This window comes from Pipistrellus kuhlii, unplaced genomic scaffold (genome assembly GCF_014108245.1).
Source record: "Pipistrellus kuhlii isolate mPipKuh1 unplaced genomic scaffold, mPipKuh1.p scaffold_m20_p_1, whole genome shotgun sequence".
Lineage (NCBI taxonomy): Eukaryota > Metazoa > Chordata > Mammalia > Chiroptera > Vespertilionidae > Pipistrellus > Pipistrellus kuhlii.
Window position 1 is genome coordinate 106,597,396 of NW_023425404.1, and position 16,057 is coordinate 106,613,452.

At 36.9% G+C, this 16,057-nt stretch overlaps 1 protein-coding gene across 5 annotated transcripts in view; it reads right to left on the minus strand.

Moving 5' to 3' along the window:
* The window catches only part of RSU1 (Ras suppressor protein 1), a 180,269-nt gene that overhangs the window by 50,259 nt on the left and 113,953 nt on the right, over window positions 1-16,057 (minus strand). The gene's annotated exons all lie outside the window — the stretch shown is intronic.

Sequence of the window (16,057 nt, forward strand, 5' to 3'; positions counted from 1 at the left end):
CAGTAACAATAAGGAATCATAAAAAACTTTTTCTTTTTATCTAAACAGAGAAAGCAGTGCATTTTTCACAATATATATATTTCATTCACATTTTTAATATTTATAACTGACACATGCAATTTATGAACAAAAATGTAGGCTATGGAATTTATTTAGATTTGATTTATTCAAATCATCTTTATTAGGTAAATTAATTTTTTATTATAACATATCCAAGATAATCCTCTGCACATGAATTTTTACTACAAAATAGTTTAAAAATTTAAATGCTATATGTATCAAAGCTTTTACTACTGAGCTATCATGTTTCTTTTTATGCATTTATAAAACCTATTTTTCAAGCTTGTGTCAAACAAGGCATATATGATTGAATCAATGATCTAAAATAACTTCTTTATTCTTTTCTTTCTGGTTAAAAGATGTTCTGGTATGTTTTTCCCACAGGTTAAAAAAAATGTTTAGTGTTTAATAATGAAACTTATTCATTTATTTTGCTAACTTTTCATCTAAAATTTATTAGAGGAAGAGCCAGTTCTAATTTGCATTATTTGAAGGGAAAATGCCAAATGCTCACTCTTCAAGATTATATTTTTTTACCTTCCTGTAGCATAAGCAAATAAATTCTCAGTGTCAATGCCACTGAGTTTCCCTGCTATTTTTATATGCTACTGACAAAATACTAAAAGCTGAAAAATGTTGTAGAACAGGCATAGTTATTAAAAGCTTCAATTTACAGCAAATAGTGACAAGTATGTGTCTGCTGCTCATAAAGTAGAATTGGGGAGGTGTAAATATACAGGGAAGGTGGGAAAACACACTTTTCTGTACAAAACAGTTTCAAATAAGCAAGGCTTATTTGAAATATTACTGTAAAGGTATTAGGTTAGCTATTAAGTCAAAGAATAAAAATAGAATGATGACTGGCAACTTTTAGTAGTACTTATAAAACTTTATTTATGGATATAATTTTTATCTAAGGAAGGCATTTTTCCAAATCATAAATAATTGATTGAAAATACAAATGAAGAATTTTGAACTAATCAAGAATCATATATTAGCAAGAGGGAAAAAGAAATGAAGCCAATAATAAAAATAAAACAGGAATGGTTTGCTATTGAGTTAAGTTTCCTAAAATTAACCGTAACCCACACTTTTACTGTTACCAAACTTTTTAAGGGTATAAAGCATTTATGAACCCCCAAAATATATAAATTCTGAGTAATAGCAGGGGTTAGATGATGTAAGACACATTTCAGAGATGATACTAAAACATTTCTTATATGGAACCCTTTATGGCCTTCCATGACCTCTCAGTGGTGCTAAACCACAAAATATATTGCCAGCAGCAGTTACGAGTGGGAAGAGAGACAGGCAAAATGACAGGAAAATTCATACAGAAAAAAACAAGCAAACTTCCTCCCATTCAAAAAGCATGTCAGCAGCAAAAGGGGCTACTTTGGACATGTCTGTTCTGAAGCTATTGAGGGGCACTGACATTTTGAAGAGGTAGGTGATTCGTCTGCCCCAAAGCAATACAATCAAGTAAGAATATGGAGAAATAAACATACCCAAACACAGACAAACTTTCGGGGATGGTGTAAATGTTTCATAGCATTATACCCCCTTAGCCACAGAAGTTGCGTTCCGAGACCCATCGGTGGGTCTCAGGTAGTACCGAACCCTAGTATGTTGTTCCCCATACATGCACACCCTTTCACTTTGATGGAAAAGTTTACAGCTTCTTTGTGATATATCCAAATTGCCAGCATCACTACTCTTGGGCTTTGAGGCATTATTAAGTAAATACCGATTACCTGAACACAAGCACTGTGATACTGTGACCTCTGACGTGACAACCAACTGCTACTGAGTGTTTAATGAGGGGACATATACATTGTGGATGCTGGACAGAAATGAGTCATATATTCATGAATGGGATGAAGTGAAAAGGAGCCAGATTTTATCATATTACTTAGAAGTGCATGCAACTTAAAACTTATAATCTGTTTATTTCTATTTCTTTAAAGATTTTTCATTGATTTTTCAAGAGAGATAAACATCGAAGTGAGAGTGGAACATTAGCTGTCCGCCGCCTGCATACCTCCCACTGGGGTTCAAGCCAGTAACCTGGGCATGTGCCTTGGCCTAGAATAAAACTGGCAACCTTTCAGTACACAAACAACACCCAACCAATTGAGACACACATTTTCAGACCACAGGTGGCCATGGGTAACCGAAACCACAGGAAGCAAAACCACAGAAAGTGGAACTGAAGATGAGGATACTACTTTGACCAGTGTGCTGTTTATCCTGTATTTTAAAAGCCTAAAAATGAAATGTTCCACTGAGAGTTCCACCACTCGCTATGATGTGCATTGACCACTGAGGGGGAGGGGGACATGGTGGGTGCCAGCGATGTGGTACTGGCAACAGGCAGCAGTGGAGGCACTGCCTGCCCCAATGGGCCCGACGAGAACGGGACCACGGCAGGATGTGGAGGTGAGCAGACAGCGCCAGGCCAAGATGGGTGTGAGAGGGGCCTATCGCCCTGCAGATCATCCCGCAGACAGTGACCAACAGCAAATATGAATTACAAATTCCATCCCCTTCAATGTAATGGCAGGGGTTGGAGACACTGGCACCATCATACATAGCTAATGGCAATCGTTCTTCATTACGAATTAAATCACGCACGTATCACGGCAGTCGTCCTTTTAAGTTAAACTCAATATTTTTTTATATCATGGCTTCTAAAAAAAGCAGGAAGGTGATTTCTGTTGAAATGAAACAGGACAATGCTCAAAGGGAAGCAACAATCAAACAATCCCAACTGCTGACATCAAGAACATCCTGGTCAAATGGAAAGCAGTTCAGGAGTTTACCAATGCCCACTATCCGGATTCAGCTGAAGCAAACAGGATCAACGATCTTTACTCCGATATTCTTGTCCGTTATTTCCGGCAGATGTTGGAGAAAAGAGAAAAACAAACGACTTTGGACAGGTTTTTCATGAAACCATCGGCCAAAAAGCAGAAAATGGATGAAGATGTGCAAGATTCGGTAGACTCTACTTTGTCTTAAAATTAAAAAAATGTGTGTTTTTTTTTTTTTTAAATTATGTTTTTAGATGTATCTAAATAAAAATAATAACAAAAAATTTATCTTTTTTTATGTCATCTTAGCATATTTTATGCTACAGAACGAATTATTTTTTTTAACATGTATTGTTATGGGAAAACACGTTTCACATAACGAACTTTTCGCATAACAAACTTGCTCCTGGAACAAATTAAATTCGTTGTGTGAGGCACCACTGTAAGTGAAAATAATTATAAAATTGCATATAATTAGAGAAAAACTAGAAATAGAAAGCATAAAGAATAGAATAAAAATGACACACAATCCTGACAGTTGAGAACATTTCTATTAATATTTAAGGTGTATCACTTAAAACTATTTTAAAAATACAAATTTGCTAAGAGGTACTGGAATATAGTCTGCTTTTTAAATTTGTAATGTGTTACAAAAATTCTTCAAATCATTAGACACAAAAGGACTTGTGTCTTACACAAAACAATTTTAAATGGCTGATTGCTTTTGATCATATTGTTGAACAATTATTTACTCAATTATATATTGTGGAGGACCCTACTATTCCCAATGTTGTTATTATAAATGATGTTAATTTTTTGTTTGCTTATTTACTTGTTAAGAAAATTATTACTTTAAATGAAAAATAAAATGAACACCAGCTAAAGAATTCTACTTCTGCTCAGCTTTTAGCTTGTGGTTGTAGGGGGTTGTTTTATATAATAAAAATCAATATATTTAAATAAGTGATTTTAGGTATTTTCAGAATTCCTTCCCATCATGCATCCTTGACCAACCAAGTGTACACCAGGAGATGCCTAGTCAAGTATTTGCATTTATGGAGGTAAAACTGGAATGACTTACCTCACCTAACATAATTGGCTTGCAAAGTAGTCCTATGAATTCATTACGTAATTCAAAGAGAAAAATAGCTTTAACAAGTCACATGTTTTACTGAAAATTATTTGGAAATGTGTCATATAATTTGAAAATTCCATTTATTTCTGGTACTTTTTAATCAACAAAATTCACTATCAGCAGGGAAAAAGAAGGAAAGTCAGATATATAAGTAGCTGTCAATAATGTTTTTTAGTATCATATAAGCAGAAGAACTAGATAAATAATGTTTCAAGGAAAAGCACCTTTCCCTTTAAATCCTAGAAATACGCATATATAATATAGCTTGGCATGCTCAGAAAAATATCTTCTTTATTCTGAAGAGTTTTTCTGTTAGTGTAAAAGCCAAAAACAAAGTATGCATGACAAGTGCACATACTTAGCTGATGGAGAACACAGAGTCAACAGCAACCACATTAATCTCTCATGGAGGTTATGTGGCTTCCAGGCAGAAATATTGATTGATTCAGACCTAGTATACTGTCACACAGTTTGATAAGTATTCGAATCCACGCTGGGATATCCCCACCACCCCTGCCCGAAATGTTAATTTCTAGTACTTCTTGTGGTTTATCTGCCTAATCTGGTAACTAACTTGATTATCTAGTTTAATTAAAACATTAAGAACTGTTAATAAATAGGCTATTAAATACAAAGAGTATATATACATATACCTCTATAGATAACAAAAGTTATTTTAAAACTAAAAATGTGAAGAATTAGGCAATAGTCAATGTCTTTATTCTAGGTTAGATTTTTAGCTTTGTGGGGAGTTTGGGGTCATTTAAAAATATTAGCATAAAATCTTTATCATGCCTCAAAAATAACAAACAATTCCAGACTAGATTTTATAATTGTATATTAAAATGGTGTGCTTGCATCCAGCCAGTGTGGCTCAATGGTTGAACATCAACTCATAAACCAAGAAGTTACTAGTTTAATTCTTATTCAGGGCACATTCCCAGATTGGGGGTAGGGGGTATGCAGGAAGCAGCCAATTGCTGGTGTTTTTCTCTCATTAATGTTTCTATCTCTCTACCCTCTCCCTTCCTCTCTCTTTAAAAATCAATGAAAACTTATTTTTTAAAAAAATTATGTTTGTATAAACTAAGAGTTCAGGAAATTCTCTGTTTCCCTTCTCCCACAATAGTCTTCAGCCACACAGAGGTCATCCTACAGACAACTCTTGTACCATCGTCATCAGGGCCTGTAACCTTTCCCCATTACTCAGGATGAGACCCAACTTGATCCTATTCTTCTGGTTAGTTTTGTGGCATAATTTATCTTCACCTCAAACACAAGGAATTTTAGTGCTTTTTCCATTATATGAACCACTGTATAGCTTGCATTTTCATTTGGTAAGCCATGTTATCAGATTTAATTACACTAGAAATAAAACCATAAGGTATTTTAGAAGATTATTCTTTAACTAGAAGCCCAGTGCATGAATGGGGTCCAGCAGACCTGCCCTGATGGGGATGGGGAGGAACTGAGGAAGATTGGCCAGCCAGCCCCGCCCTGATCAGGGTGTTGGGGGCTAATTGGGAACTGGGCCAGCTGGGGCGGAGGGGGAGGGGAAGGCCAACCCAGACCCAGATCAGACTGGTTGGCTGCCACAGTGCATGTCATACCACAGGTCATTCTGGTCATTCAGGTTGCTGGGCTTTAATATATATAGATGTTCTCTTTTGAATTATCTAACCTTGGGGTTTGAGATTTTAAAAAAAAAATCAAACAAACTGGTGTCATCAGGTCTGTTGTGGATCTTTCTCTAAAGATATTTCCTTCCCCTTGAAATTATAAATCAAGTTTATCTAAAGGTTTACATATTGATCAGAGAACATTCTAGTTTAAAAGATAACTTGGTGGTGGCTAAAACAAACAGAATAACAATATGTTAAATTATTTTTTTCATTATGTATGACACAACAAAACATAAGGCAGACTCTATTTGTCTACTTGGGTTTTTAAATGAACTCGATTGTGAGAACATGAGAATTCCTATGGCCCCACATCCTTGCCCACAAATAGTATTCCAAATTTCATTTTTACAACCTGCTGTAAAATGGCATCATTGTGGTTTTAATTTGCAGTCTCTCGTTAATAATGAGGTTGATCATTTTTCATGAATAATAGCCATTCATATTTTTTCTTTGAATTGCTTGTTCATAGCATTTACCTTTTATTTTAGTCATATAATTACTTTACCTTTGTTAAATCCGTTGTCAGATATAACTGTTGCAGATAATTTCACCCATTCATGGCTTGTCTTTTTAATTCGTTAATGTGATTCTTAGATAAATCAAAATTTTATTTTAATGTAGAATTTATCAAATTTTTTCCTTCATTGTTTGTGTCTTTTTTGTGTTTGAAGTAAAAAAAAAAAAAAAAAAAAAAAAAAAAAAAAAAAAATCCCTATTAATTTATTCTATTGTTTTACATTCTGAGTAGCTTTTATTTTATAAAAAAACAAAAAAACAAAAACAAAAAACTTATTTCAAGCCCTAGCTGGTTTGGCTCAGTGGATGGAGTGTCAGCCAGCAGTCTGAAGGGTTCCAGGTTCAATTTTGGTCAAGGGCACATGCCCGGGTTTCAGGCTCAATCCCTAGTAGGGGGTGTGCAAGAGCCTGCCAATTAATGATTCTCATCATTGAAGCTTCTATTTTCTCTCCCTCTCCCTTCCTCTCTGAAATAAATAAAAATATATTTTTACATTATACATTATACAACAAATCTACATTAAACTAAACTGAATGCAAAGTCTTATCAAAGGAGGCCTGATGGTTTCTCGTTTACAAAAATGTCTGAACACTGCCTTTAGACTTCAAATTGCAGGAAGGACCCTTCACATGGCTTTGTGTTTGCCTGTTTCCATGCCAGAGTACAAGAATAGACTCTCGTGTTCACGGGAAGGTGTTCTTCATCTACCAGAGCATCAGATCTCTTCAGCAGGTCATTCTGTGGTAAATAAACTACTATGACAAATTCGCCGTGCCCTGGCTTTGGCTTAGGTCTTACATTTTCAGCCTCATCCCCATTAGTAGTTAGGATATGTATGGTACAGTTTGACAGACCTGGATCCACAAATACAGCTGGAGATGATTCAGCAACATCACCTTTACAGTCAGTGCTTCCTCCAGCTCCCGAAGAGCTTGGGGTCATAAAGATATCCTTTTACTTTTTCTTTTTTGATGTTGTACTTGTTCATCAAAAGATCTATAGTTTTCCTTTCTTTTTGAAACTTCCTTCTGGTAATTTAAAGATTCAAATATTTAATCTACCTGGAAATGATTATTTATATATGTCACAATCTGGTTGCATGTCTTTCCTCCACAGTTATCCTATATATTAAGAGAAACATATAAATTGACCATACCTCCATGACGCCCATCAGCCCATCAGGAGTATGCAAATTAACCTGACAGAGAGGCTAAAAAACACAGTTTGCATACACAGGCACCACATGGGGCAGAGAGCGAAGTGGGAGAGTCAGCTGCTTGGGTAGAGAGCAGAATGGGAGAGCAGGCGGAGAGTGGAACAGCTTGGGGGACTTGATTCCCCAAACCACCAGAGGAAGAGCAGAAAGGGAGAGCTGGTGGCTTGGAGGATTTGGCAGAGCAGGAGGCCATGGGATGAAGAAAGAGCAGAAAGGGAAAACAAAGAGCACAGGGAGCATCAGGAATTCTGGGAATAGTAGTTCTGGTGGCAGCCCCAGGACAGGAAGTGGAAGTCCAGGTGCTGAGAGAGCCAGGTGGGGGGCAACCCCAATTAATGGCCCTGCAGGCAGAATGGTGGAGCAGGTGAGGGTGTAGCACCAGGCCATGGCGACCCAGGGGCTGCAAGGCTGGGGGAGTGAGCTGGGTTTGTGAGTCTGGGTGTGCAAGCTGGGGTCCGATCCCTGCAGGTCACCCCAAGGGACCCCACCCATGCACGATTTCGTGCACCAGGCCTCTGGTGTAAAAAAAGTTTATGTTGCTTAGTGTAGATTGTGCTCCTACTAAAGAGAATTCCAATCTTTCAACATTTTGGGGAAATTCTATCTAGACTTTAAACAAATTGCCTTGGCAGTACCGATTTCCCACAGGACTCTCATACTTCTGCATATTTTGTAAGCAGAGGTACCAAAAGCTTTAGTTCCGGGATAACTACTCAAAGATAACTATACAGGGAAGAGCCTTAGAAGACAGAGGTGGAGGTTCTGCGAACAGAGGGAAGATTTGTTTACTGTCCTAGAGAATAAAGATGATGCCTCTCTCCAAGAAAAGAGCATATCTGCTTATAGTCTCTTCTTAAAGACTGTTTGCCCAAGCTCAGATGCCTTCAGATGTGACTGTAACTGTGCACACCCAGGGCCCACCATGTACTCTGCAACACCCATGGGGCTTGGAGATCAGGAGAAACTGGCTTCAACATAAAGCTCATGCTGCCCACTGTGCTGAGTACTGAGTCCATCGCATCTGACCCAGGAGTCTCATCTTCAAGCAGCAGTCATAAACTTGTAACAAGCTAGTTCATTAAAATAAAAAATTTAAAAATATATTTTATTTATAAAAATTAGACCTTTCATTTAATCACCCCTATGTCTTACTCTTTCTTTACTATTTTTCATCTCCTCTGTTCCTGTGTGTTTCATTTTGGGTTTTTCTTGATCTTCAAGTCCATTAATTTTGTCTTCAGTTGTGTGTAATCCTCCATTTAACTTATCTATTGAATGTTTAATTGTAACATTATATTTTTCATTTCTTATAATTCTATCTGGTTCTTTTTCATATCTTTCTGATCACTTTTCATGGTGTTTTATTCCTTGTTCATTTTTTTCTTTATGTATTTCACATGCATTTGTTTTATACTCAGTACTCAGCATCCCAGTGCCATTAAGGCTTAGAAGATCCAAATATTTATTGTTTCTGTTGATACTTGTAAAGCATCAATATTCTGAATCTGTAGGAATCTAAGGGAACTGGATGCTCATGTGTTCCTTAAAATAGAATTCATGCTTATCTCTCCACCAAATGACAGGTGGTCCCACACAGATCTGGATCCACTTATTTAAACGTTTTTAGGGTAGGGTTTACATGGCTCTCCAAGAATTATAAATTTATGCCATACATCCATCCAAAAGTAAGCTCAAACAGTAGCAAATTCTCAGGAGATATGATTATTATTCTTCCTCCTTTAGAACAACAGCAAATACAGACTTCCTCCTCATCTGCTCCTTTGCTTGGAGAGCTAACTCTTTTCCAGTTCTGACTTTCACTGAGGGTGCAGCTTCTGTAAACATTCCGGTTTTGTGAGAGTGTTTCATGTCTGGCTGTCAAACCTGCCCCAGAGCCCAGGGCTAAGTTATGGCTGTGAAGCGCTGACTCCTTACACAGGTGTGCACTGTGGCAATCTTGGTCTCTACCATACCCTTTGGTTTCATATCATTGTCGACGTTTTGTCCCTTGGGGATTCGCCTTCCTCTCCTATAAGTTCAACCATGTTTATAATATGCATGTCTCTTTGATTTATTCTACACCTATCGTCCATGTTGAAAAAACCATAAACTATAATTTCTTTGTTATTGTTTTGTCCATACACCCCACTTCATGGGTGTTCGTTTGTTTTCTTTTCTTCTTTATTAAAGTGCCTTTTAGAGATGGTTAAAATTTGTTAACCATGAAAACTGGCAGGAAAGACTTTGAAATAATAGCTTTTCTATAAATTAACAAAATTTAGACTAAAATCATTCTGCAACAAACACCCATAAATCTGGTATAATCTAACAAATTTATCACATTGACATTCCTATTTTCACAAGTTTAGGACAAAGCGTTTTCACTGACCATTTTACCCAATGTGCCTTTGGTATCTATAACACCTCTCTTGAGAAACATCAGAGACTTTTTTGAATCAATTTCTTATGAAAGGAAAGACTAAAAATTCTTATGGAACAATATTTATTTGAGACATCAAAAACTATTATATATTTGAAAGAGATGTTACCTTATATTTTTGTTAAATATACAATGTAGCTTCTTATTGATCCCACAAAGATGTTTGTATGTTCACTTTCCTAATAAAATTACAATGCCAAGTTTTGACTGTCCTTTATGTGCATAATCTAACCCATTTTAACTCTTAGTAGTCTGATAGGTGTTTTAATTGTGGCAAATTTTAGTCACAGCTTGAGAAATGTATTTTTGGTGACTTGATATACATTTTTTAAAATCCCAGAATATAGGAATCCATCAATGAAAGTGCCGTTAAAATGTTATGCATTTAGATCAAAGGAGCTTCCAAATTTCAATTAATTAGACATTCTCTGATAGTTCATAAACTAACTCATAAGGATTTATTTTATTTTATTTAAAGAAAAAATTGGGAACTATATTTTAAGACTACAAGACAAAATAATCAAGAAGTCAAGCAAAAAAAAAATGCTCTGAAGTTCAAGATACTATTAAATTTGTCTATAATCCATGATTGACAAGTTGTCTATGGTGATGACAATGATTTTGGGGACATCTCTCAGCAACCCTTCAAGAAAATCCTTAAGTTTGAAAGGATGAAAACATATTTGTTCAATATAAAAAGAGAAAAGAGACAGAAATAATGACATAAAGAAAAGTCCATTCATGTTCCTCAGACTGTTGCTTCCACTCCACGTGGCCTGTATACCTTTAAATATCGTCCAGCTAGATCTGTGTCATGGCCAGCCTGTCAGACATGCTCACTGCGGTTCCGAAAATATGTTCAGGATGGTCCAAAGTCATCCTGTTTTATACGTGGGTGGGCTCAGGCTATGTGTGCAATGTACGTAGGGAGGAAGAATCTAACATTCTCCTTCGTTCTGCTCCTTTTCATGCTTCAGACGGAAGACTATTTATTTTGCAAAGATGAATGAATTGAAAATAAAGATGGGTTACTATTTAAGGCTGTAATTTGTTTATTTGGATATATCTACTTTCTTAAATGGAAAGAGCTGTAACCAGAGTCTTTGAACATTTCCTCCTAATGCTCTTGATAATGGGTTAAAAATACTCTCCAACTAAGCCTCCATGCAGCTCTGTGGAGCAGGGCAGGCCCATTATCAGCTCTGCCATTGTACTGTGCAGGAGGCTGGCCGGCTGGAGGCTGTGCTGACAACTGGAAAGGTCATAAAAATTGCCACTCGCTGAGCAGAACAACTACTTGTGTTGTCCCTTTGCAAAGGTCACCCCTTAGTCTTTCTTATTTTCACACATGGTCTCTATCAAAATACAGGAGTCCACCCACAAATTGGTGTGACGACAATCTTTTCACTTCAACAACACATATAAAATGTAGTCCAGCCCGAAGGGAGGCTCCTAAGCCCATGCTGTTAACAAGATGAAACCACCTTGCTTTCATTTTCCCCTTTGGCAAAAGGCTGGCCCCAGAGACAGGGGTTAGTAACACGTGGCAGTGGGGTCATTTAAGGAGGGGATGGGTCAGGGCCACTTTCAAAGAAGAGTTCAATTATTATACACTCTGCAAACCACAGAGACAGGGGTTAAATATACCTCCATGAACACTATTTATGGTACAAACTATGACCTTTACTGAGTATTTTATAGAACCCATTAAACTATAGCTCAGAAGCATCTAATGCATCTCTTTGAACACATGACTCCATTTTATAAGGAAGAAATGACTCATTTTAACTTCAGGAGTTTATGAGATCTCAAGGGAAATCTAGACTTCAAAAATGTTCCCCTCTCTGTACCCTCCCCAGAGCCATAGCTGCAATCCCACTGAGGCACCCGGATAGAGCTGCTCATACTCACTGACTGAACTGTTTTCTGCATGAAATACTCCTAGAGGATCAATAGTCACTAGGGCACCAAACCAAGAAGAGCAGGGAAGTGCTATATAATGAAGGTGTCATATACTTTGTTCTTCAAACAATGACCACATCCGATAGGGGTTCAGTGAATCTTTTAAAATAGACGGAGAACTGGATTTTGAGTGAGGAGTGGTGAGTCTGTGGTCCTGGCTACTGGCTGAGTAATCCTGGGAGGTCACTTACAGTAAATTTTCTGGAGCTGCACTTCCCACCCCACTTCCCACCCGTGCAAAGATGGCATTCATCTATATTATCTAAGATTTATGTGAAAGCTATATTATTATTATTATTATTATTATTATTATTATTATTTTGAGGGGATTAATCCTTTGGTTTTTTTAGAGAGAGTAGAAGAGGGGGAGAGATAGAAATAGCGATGTGAAAGAGACACATCAATGGTTTGCCTTCCACACACACACCCCAACTGGGGCTGGGGAAAAAGCCTGCAATTGAGGTATATGCCCTTGACCTGAATCAAGCCCAGGACCCATCAGTCCAAAGGCCAATAGTAACCACTGAGTAACCAGCCAGGACTGAATTCTACTATTTATAATTAATATTCTATATTTAAAAGTTGCATCTAATCTTCTTTCTTAACATAACCTAAGTTTTTACCAGTTAAAGACATTCTACTGGAGATAAACATCTCTTTACTGTGTATTCTTGCTAAAACCCCAACCCACACCTTCTGTGGCATTTTATGTATGACATACTAGTGGCCCAGTGCACATTGAAAGAAAATTAATTAGAATAAATATTTTAATATCGCTATTCACCCTTCCTCTATAACAGAAGTGTCAACCAAATTCACGGTTGACAATGACAGATATAAACACATGCGTGTGACTGACACCAGCGAGAGCTTTATATGTATCACACATGCATGATCAACCTCGCCTTTTATAGATACAGAATAAACTTGCTTAATTAGACCTGCTTTCTGATTTAGCTAAATGTTTCCAGCCCAGTGAAACACCCCAACTTCTCTTTCAGGTAATTGTCAGCAACACAGCAGTAAATATCAACATCAAGCAGATTATTATTGTAGATCATGCAGGGAGAACAAAGGGTAAAATATTGAACTGCAGCAGTGTTAAGACTATATTCTGTGCAGTGAGAAAGCCTGAAGTCATTTTCATTTCTTAACTTCTTTTCAGTCAGGTCAAGTTTCTATGATTTTTAAATCTCCATTTTCTAGCTAATGAAAAAAAAACAGGATTCCACCAAGTCTCCTATCTACCTACCCCAGGACTTCTGTGAGGATCAAATGAGATGAGGCACAGGAAAGTGCTTCAGACATTTGGTTAAAGTGTAAATGTCTCCACCTGGCTATAAAGCAAATCATGTTACTGAGCTGAAGAAACTGCAAAGAGGCTAGTTGCTAGGGAGAGGAAGCAAGAGTATGACAACATTATCCAGCACCTACAGCAACTGTCTGCGGGCTGGGCTGGGGGCCACATTTTGTGCCATCGGGGTCTTAGAAGCATTGGCTGTGATTTGGTGGGGGTGGCTCTGGGGTTGTGTCCCACTTGGGGGAAGCCAAGTATTGCTTTGTGGACACGAGGTCCATGGTGCTATTTCTTTATAAATGGCCAGTGCGCATCACAGTAGCTCCTGCATTGAGTGTCTGCTCTCTGGTGGTCAGTGTGCATCATAGAAACTGGTTGGGTGGGTATAGGGACACTTAGCTTTTTGACCTTTATATATAGGGATTAATGTCTAGAGCACCTAACTAATATTCATTCAGTTCTTACTGTGTTCCTGACCCAGTTCTAAGTACTCCATTGCTTTATATCATAGAGTCTTCTCTACTAGCCATCTACAGCAGGTATTGTCATTCAATTTTACAGATCATTGATCATCAAAAGTTAAATAAAATCAATGGCAAGTGGTAAATTTAAGGTATCACCTAAAGGCAGTCTGGCTCTTGAACTCACCATGCCAACTACACTGTTATACTGATCACAGCAACATGCCAAATACTCAATGAATAATACCAAAAGCAATTAGTTCTTCATAAAATCCACATAAAGATCATGAACTTCCACTATTTCTTTACTATTCCAGAGAATTCATGTTTTGTCTAAATTTTTAGTTAACAGGAATACTTTCCTTCCTAAATATTAATGATTTATAATAACAAATGTTAAATAAAGATTTTTTTTCCTGAATTTATTCTTTAAAGAAAAAGAACCTTTACTTTTTCTATAGAGATAGATGACTTCTTATAAACCTATATAAAAGGTCTTATTAGGCAAAGTGAAAATGATAAAATAGGTTTTTAGGAGATGCTGATACTGAAAATATTCCATGGATCACTCTAAAATTTAGACAAATTTCTATTACAGGGCAATGATAAAATGGGAAATATAATATACTGGAATCAAAGAATAAGAACTCAACAGTTCATCTAGGCAGCTATGCAGTTATGAATAATTTTAATAAATATGCAAAGCTGGTAGTCTTCCATATAAAACAGCTAGTCAGTATGAAACTGAAATATATATTTTTAGTTATAATGTGTCTGTCCTTGGAATTAAATAATTAATCATCATGAATACTACTATTTTGGATTCTAAGATATCTACATTTTGTCTTGTGTTTTAAGATTAATTTTGGTCTAACAACCATTTATCTGTGACTACAGTATAGATTAATTTATAGCTCCATTTTTATTCTAGAGCTAAGTCCTACACACTAGAATACATTGCTGACTACTTGCCAAATGCATCTCTTGCCCCTTCAGATAACATGGCTGAACTAACTGCAAGGAAATGACCTGAAATATTAAATCCTATCCGCACCACCCAAAATACATACAGGAAGACATGCAATACATGGATAAACAAATGAGGACATGACATCTACTCCCAAATAATGTGTTGATTTGAGAATTGACTTTAGCCTTTCCTAATGGTGCAGGCTCAAGAGACTGGTGCAGAAAGTTACTTGTAACCAGCACCAGATCATAAAGACTTGGGATCTGGTTTAGACTCAAGGATGAAACCAGCAGTCGCCAAGAATTAAACTTGTACTTTGTCTAATTAAGAAATCAGCTCTGGAAAAGAATTTATTTTCTAAGATTCACTTTTCTAACTATGCTCGTTATAAAAAGGAGTAAGGTAAAAAAGTTAAGAGCACTAAGCACTTGAGTAGAGATTCTGTCTTATGTCTTACATTGCCGCTAGCCTGTTACAATCATAGCCCTGCACTTACTGAGCGCTTACCAGGTGACTGTATGTGTGCATTTTCTCCCTTAGTTCTCACAACAGTGCAACTATATTATAGTACTCCATGCAGTGGCACTACAGTACAATGCAATTTATAACCAATAGCACTATAAAACATACTATCATTAACTCAGTTTCACGTATAAAAAAGGTATGTAATGAGCCAGCTAGGCGTTAGGTACTTGTGAGCTAAGCAAAAATGATAAATCAAACAATACATGATCTGAGACCTCCTGAAGATTATAATCTAGTAGGAAGAAAAGTATTATATAACCTCACAAATAAATACAACATTAAGAGCAATAATTGCTAAGAGAAATATAAGGTATGCAGACAGTAGATAAGTGGTAGAATACTGTGGTTAGTTGACTCAGATTTTGCAGCTTGAATCCTGGCTCTACCACATAATAACTGTAACCATAAGAAAGTTATTTAACCCCCTTGTATTTCAGTTTCTCTTTCTATAAAATGGTGATATTGCCGAAACCGGTTTGGCTCAATGGATAGAGCGTCGGCTTGGGGACTAAAAGGTCCCGGGTTCAATTCCAGTCAGGGGCATGTACCTTGGTTGCAGGCATATCCCCAGTAGGGGGTGTGCAAGAGGCAGCTGATCGATGACTCTCTCTCATCGATGTTTCTAACTCTCTATCTCTCTCCCTTCCTCTCTGTACAAAATCAATAAAATATATTTTTTTTTAAAAATGGTGATATGATAGGACCCACTACCCCAGAGTTGTTATAATGATTAAATAAGTGTGGAATAAACAACTGTGGCTGATTTCTGCTAACATTTTACCTTGATGAGGTATGGGGACAGTGGTTAGGGAGAAAGTGAGAAATGACCTAAAATCTGCAGGACAGGGGGAATTAACCAAGCAATGGGAGAGGAAGAAGTTGGGTAGGATAAGTGTTTCAGACAGCGGACATGCGTTTGTACCATCATCTGAATAGGTTCTGTGAGCACAATATGAAATTAACTAGCTAGGTTATCTTA